The following is a 6,995-nucleotide window of genomic DNA, read 5'->3' as shown; positions in this document are numbered from 1 at the left end:
TGAGAATAGCCCAATTAAAGGAATGTTTTCATATATCAAAGAGAAAAAAAGCTTTGGCGTGCCAAATTCTTATTCCATTTCTCAGGAAACTAGCTTCTTTTCTTCAGTGAATTTGGAACAATGGAGGTCTGAATTCTTCATATGTTTTAAATAAAATGTAGGCAAGAGCTGGTAACACAAGCCAAAGGTAAGCAGGTCTAGTTTTCATTAAAGGTTTACACATTTTCTTCCTCTTCATTTTCTCACCCACCTGTTTTTCTTTTTTCTTTTCCCTCCAGATCAATTCAACTGTTAACATGCCTCAGAGGAAAAAGTCTTGCACAAAAATATGCTTCACCTTAGGAGATCAAAGCTGTTGTACAGCATGTTTTTTTTAAAACCCTTTTAATCTTAGGGGCATCAAGCTCATTAGAAACAACAACAAATACAAGAAAAGAGAGAAATTTAAGCTAGGATCAGTAAATTTAAAAGAAGCTTTGATATCTAGTAGAAATGAGTAATAGAAAAAATATCAGTGCTGTAAAATGGGACCTGGAGAACTGATTATGTAAGAAGGATGGAAATCCAATTTTTTAGTGTCTCACTTCATCAGTACAAAATAATTACAGGGCAGATTCTATCTGTTAGAGGGGAAACAGTGGGGAAACCTGTAGTGTAGTGAACAAACCAACTGGGCAGGGGTATAACTCTAATAAAGCCATTTTAATGAACTATTTATGGAAATGGAAAAAACATTAATTCAAGATTTGTCCAATTGCTACAATTATTAAAAAAACCAACATATTAAAAATAGCATGCCATTAACTTGCAAAATAGCATATCATAAATGTCATGCTGGTCTCAAAAAGAATGTGTGAAGCATATAAACAAATGCATAATCATCTTACTTCCCTTTCCAGTTAAATTTGGTTTGCTTAAAAGTTTCAGTATTTAGAAGTTAATCCACTGATTCAATCTTCCCTGCATGAGAAGAATGGCTAATTTACTTTTCCATTTCCATTAAACTGTTGTCATGAGAATAAATCTGTCCCATATTTTCAGTTTGTCTCATTCTCTCTCAAAAGATTGAGACTTTTGAATTTTAAAGCTCTGGAATAGCTCTAATAGACAAGAGTTTGCTGTACACTTCAACCTTCTAAATAATCTCTATTTTTGCTACTTGTCCCTTCTGATCTTTGTCACCAGCTGTGGGAGCTAGGCAACTGACATTCAACTCTACAACTCTATTTTATTGGAAAAGGCAGTGAGGACAGTCAGCTCATTCCTATCCAGGGAAGGCTGCAGATGGAATGGACATTGTTGCCTGCGACTCATCCCAGCCAGTCCCAGGCACTGTTACCATTCAGAACAGCAGTGATTTAGCTGCCTTGATGGATGGATAGATACAGTACTTAGTAGTTGGACTTCATGTTTTTGCTCCTTTGTCTGTTATGAAGAGGATTTCTTGTAAAACTATTGAGTGAAATATTGTTTCTGAATCCATGCAAAACTCAAGGGGCTGAGTTTTCACTCACAACACAATTTCTTGATTTATGATTCATCTCAGTATACTGTGGTAAGCTGTATTTCTGTTTAGTAGAGAAACAACTGTTGTTAGTTTTTCAGCTGCAATTACTGCTATGTGAAGCATATTTTCCTCCTTCTAACATGAATTTTTAAAAACTACTCCTGGAGCCTGTAGACCTTCGCCATCTATTTCACAAGGTGTAAAAGGTGGCTGTTCCTTTGCATATCAAGGAGAATGTTTTACTCTACTGCCAACAGTGTCATTTCCAGTTCATTTTTGGATGCCTTCAAAGATGTTACTTTTAGCCTGCAATGTACTGAACATTTTAGAACTTTAATACTGTTTCCCTTACAGGCAAATTTCGCAGTTAAAATTATCTGATCTGTTGATGCAAAGTGAAGACATTTCATTTCACACTCTTGCCCTCCTTGCTCAAACACACCATGTACACAGGAAATCTTGAACAGGAGACATCAGCCAGCTAAGTTTTCTCCATTAAAGGAATGCAATCTATGCTTAATTTTCCTACTCTGATCATTAGAGTGTGGACACATTGAATATCAGAGCAAATCATAAAATCTGACATTTTTCTGTGCTCAGGTAAGGGTAAAAAGGAATAGTGGATGAGAAAGTGGAGTTAAACTGTTGCTACAATACCACCACCAAAACAGTCTTGTTTCACCCAAAGAGGAAGAGAAGTTTATTAGGCAGAAATATAATATGAGTCCAAGTGCTGAAATCCTAAATACAGTTATTATAACTAACTGATATCATTCTGAAAAAGACCAATTTTTGTTTGCATTATGAAAGTGTACTATATATCTTAATAGAATTTTAAGATCAGATCTGACACTTCTGGTTATATAATCTGACCTAATACACAATGTAAACCAGAGAAATTTGTTTATTTGGACTAAATACTTCATTTTGAATCATTTAGTATTATAAATAAGTGTTAATGTCTGAGCAGCTCAAGTTTGTGTTTTTCTGGTCTTAGAACTGAATTTAGAATTGCTGAATTTGCATTTAATGTATTCTATGGCTATACACCCTACAGCAATCACTGATGAAAAGCCACTGCAAAGTAGCAATTCAGATACTGAACCTCCAGTTGCAAAAAAATAACCCCGAATAAAAATACTTTAATAGTAATTTTGCTAGGATAATGACTGCCTAAAGTTAGAGTATAACTTTAAAAAAAAGGTTGTCACTGAATTTTTGTTCCCCATAGGGGACTAATAACTAGAAAACAACTCAAAAATTGTCATTCAAAGGGAATTGTCCATCAGCCAAACAAAAAGAGAAGTTTCTGAAATCTAATCTTTCTACATACTTATTTATCCTACCTTTGATTTAAAGACAGAAAATCCTTACTGAAAACAAACATCAAAATGACACCACTTTTTAGATGGCTTTGGGGTGACATTATATGCAAAGATAGCAATCTATCACTACAACTTTGATCTGATTCAGCCCAAGCTTTGGAAGCTTGCATCTTAGATATGCATTAGCCTTGAAACGAATGTGCAAGTTATTTTTGTATAGTAAATGTCCTTCTGTTGCTATGGAAACCAGATGTTTGATAATTAAACTTGTGCTGTAAATAGTTGTGTGCTGTCATGTGAAAGAGTACTCTTCACAAGTTGCTGTACAGCCAAATAGTTGAGCTTCTTATCTATTGAAAAATTGGAAGTAAATGGGGTGAAATAGCTGCCTCTGAAATTGATTTCAAAAAGCAACCACTTTGCTAGAGCATCTTAAATAACATTGGAAAATCTTTGCTGAATTTTGTGGCTATTCTGCAGTTCAGAACCTGTCATTGCATTCCTTTTTTCAATTCTATTTGCCTATTATCTTCTACTCACAGATAAATGAACACGACCAACAAAAAAGGAGATGTAAACATTTTCTGCAGCAAAGAAGACACTCATTAGGTTCAGCCAAAGCAATCAGGAACCTGCCCAATCAAGAGCTCAAAAATATTTTTAACTTTTTATTATATTAATAATACAGGTTATGTGAAGAAAAAACTGTGTATTCAACCTAGTGAATTTTCCTTACCTCATCCAGTGAGTTTTCTTTCATGTATTTGAGGTCATGCAATTTCAGAGGGCTCAGAAGTCAGTAGCTAAATAGAGTAGAGGTAGCTGAGAGAGTAGCAAGAGTGGATTTTGATATGAAATATGGAAGACTGCAGAGAAATTCCATTGTGCTGAATGAGCAGAACTGGTCAGTCTCTGTGGAGGGAGGACAAGCAGTATGCTCCTTCTGGGGGTCATGTGAGATAAGGCCCAGACAGGAAGAAGAAGAGGAACAGGCAGGGTATATCTGACTATGCATTTTCATGTCTAAAAAACCACAACTAACATAATGGTGTAAGGACTGGAAATTTGTGCTCCTAGTATTACTAAGGAAAAAAGTTCCACACTGAGAAACAAGGAGACCATCTGTAAGGAACAAGACTAATGTAGATCTAAACCTCAACACAGAATCACAGAATCAGAGAATGGTTTGGGTTGAAAGGTGTGGGAACCCAGAGTGCAGAGAGTATTTCTCTGCCTGTTTTGAAGGGTTCTACCCTCCCGGGCAGCACTGTTTTTGACCTTCGTCCTTGGAGAAAACTGCCTACCCTCTGGGAAGTATTAGAATCTACACTGGTGTGAACTAGGTGATAGAATATTATGTAAGATTATCACAGCGTGAAAAATTTAGAGGATTTGGGTTTGTTAATATAGTAAATAGATAAAAGCGAAAAACTGGAGGATTGTTGTTGTTCTCCAGACCTTCTTCTTCTTCTTCTTCTTCTTCTTCTTCTTATTCTTATTCTTATTCTTATTCTTATTCTTCTACTACTCCATATTCTCAGTAGAAGTAGTTTGGGATGATTGGATAAAGAATTCAGCAGTTCTTGTCTACGTGACCAGCCAATTTACAAGACATTGGAAGAAAAGTGAAAATATCTTTCATTTTAAGTTTTCATTGGGTGATTTACCTTTAATAGACTGTGTAAATCCTGATATTTTGGCATTCTCCTGGATTCTCTGCTCTGTGCTATGTCTGGGTCGCATTAAGTGGCCCTATTTCACCGATAAGACTTAATAAACAACTATCTGAAAGCAGCGAAGGCTGAGGGTCCTGTTCGTCTCTCGGACTCCTGGCAAAGACTCTAAAAACTCTCCCCCATCAGCGGAGGCATAATTATGGCATGGACAGTGTCAAAAGGGACCTTAAAGGTCATCTAGTTCCAACCCCCCTGTCATGGGCTGGGACACGTTTCATTAGACCAGGTTGCTCAAAGTCCCATCCAACCTCGCCTTGAGCACTTGCAGGGATGGGGCTTTCACAGATTTTCTAGGCAACCTGTTCTAGTGCCTCACCACCCACCATAAATATGACTTGTATCTATGAATTACTCAAGCAATGTAGTAAGATATTAAAATAACCTTTGATAATATTGCTTTTGCATTGAAAACAAGCAAGAGCAAATACGGTTTCAGCTTTTCACTGATTACTGAAATTCAAATCAATGGTTTTTTTCTCTGACATTGTTCACCAAAATATTATTTTCCTGGAGTAATAGCTTTACTTTATCCATACACTCACAAATTTAATGATCACTCAAAGGATTTACCAACCTCCTTATAATAAAAATGTTTTTCGTTTTGACTTTTATGCTTTTAATCACTTTCAAAGGTACACAGCAGAGTAACGTCATTGTGCAATAAAAGTAGACTACTTCAGATTTTATTGCTAGTTTAATTTGGTGTGCCTGAGAGCAATTCTGCTGTTGTCACACATGAAATGAAACTTGTACAGCAAGAAAACTTATTGCTTGCTGAAATGCCCAATGTCAAGCAATCCATAAATATGAAAATAGATTTACTCTACACACTCAACTGTTTTTCCTCCGAACAGCAGAAGGGGCATTGTTTGAAGGAAAAGATCTTCAAAACTATAAATACAGCTTATGCTTTTTATCTGTAACTTGTTCTAGCCTTCCTCCTGTCTCACACTTACTGCCTTACTTTCTTCTCATTCTTCCATTAGAATGTACTTCCATTAGAAGTACTTACTTGGTTTGGATTTTAAAACACTTTAAAGGTAAATGAAAAAGATTATGTAAGAAAATAGGAGAACTAAAGAATATGTTTAACATAAAATCTGAACTTTTAGAAGATATAGTATGGTCGCTATCACTAACCACCATATACCTTGCCTCCACTCCAAAAAAAAAATCCCTTTTTGAGACAATTCAATTAACTTTTACAGCAGGCAACTTCAGACTGTTATGTGTAACATTTGACTGGGAACAGAGGGCATGGAGCATAATTCTGACTCTCTACCTTCATTATGAATTTCTCAAGTATTCCTTCTTGAGGTGTTATTTACTTAAGAAACACTAGAACTGCAGACAGAATGATGGCTTTTAATACATGTGTGTTAAATTTCACATTAGGCACCATGCAGCTCATCAGAAAATATGAATCAAAATGTGTGCACTCAAACTGGAAAGACTGTTTGAATTTCTCTGTAGGAATCCTACATACATTATTTCCCAGACTTCTAAAGCCTACAATTCCTTTATTTATAGCCACAGTTTTACTAGTAGCAGTCCAGTTTTGAGACATTTTCTACATGAGGTAATTTTTTCCATAGCAGAAGCACATCTTTTCTAATCCCAAACAAACTTGTTCTCTCTAGCCTTGTCTGTAGGTCTGGCAAACAAGTGTATTTCATTTAGAACACCCCTCTTTTCAAAATGACTTTTTTTTTGACAGTGCTTGAGTTTGTTTTGTTTAGGTACTGGACTGCCACATTGTACAAGACAACAGTGGTTCAAGTATCAGGCCATTTTAACCTGTAAACCCCTGAAAGCTTTCCCTATCACCAGACATGTATGAAACAAATACAAGCCATTTCCTAAAGCTATCCTCAAAACAGAATAAAACCTGACAGTAAATAAAAGGGAAAACTGAGAAATGTGCTTTTCCAGAGAGTACAGTAGCAGAGGAAACCTGACTAGTGAAGTAAATCTGTCCTAACAGCAGTGGATTGATCTGTTGAGCAGCCCAAAGTTGTGGATTTTTGAGCATTGTAACGAAGACTTAGGTGACACTTTTGCTTCTAATTTACCATCTGTGACTTCTGACTGCTATTTTAGGGTTTCAGGACCATGTTTTTTGAAGTAAGAAAAACAAAACTGTATTTTTTTCCCAATTACACTTGGTGATATATGTGTCTCTGCATTAAGAAGGAGCACAAACTCCAAGTTCTACCTTCCTCCCAACATACAGGATCTCAATAATAAGAGCTCTAGAGCTCAGACACTCTCCCAGGCCTACAGGCTCATCCTATCTTTCTGAACCTCTAGTTCAAATCATACCTCATCCCTGGGAACTAGGAATGCATGGCTCAAATGACAGAAAGGAAGAACTTACACAGGAGAAAGTCTGTTTGAGGGTTCTAGTGGTTATGCTCTTCTGGGGCA

The sequence above is a fragment of the Corvus brachyrhynchos genome, unplaced genomic scaffold (assembly GCF_000691975.1).
Source record: "Corvus brachyrhynchos isolate BGI_N302 unplaced genomic scaffold, ASM69197v1 scaffold60, whole genome shotgun sequence".
NCBI classification, from domain to species: domain Eukaryota; kingdom Metazoa; phylum Chordata; class Aves; order Passeriformes; family Corvidae; genus Corvus; species Corvus brachyrhynchos.
The sequence above is the reverse complement of the archived record's forward strand: the minus strand, read 5'-3'. Positions refer to the sequence as shown.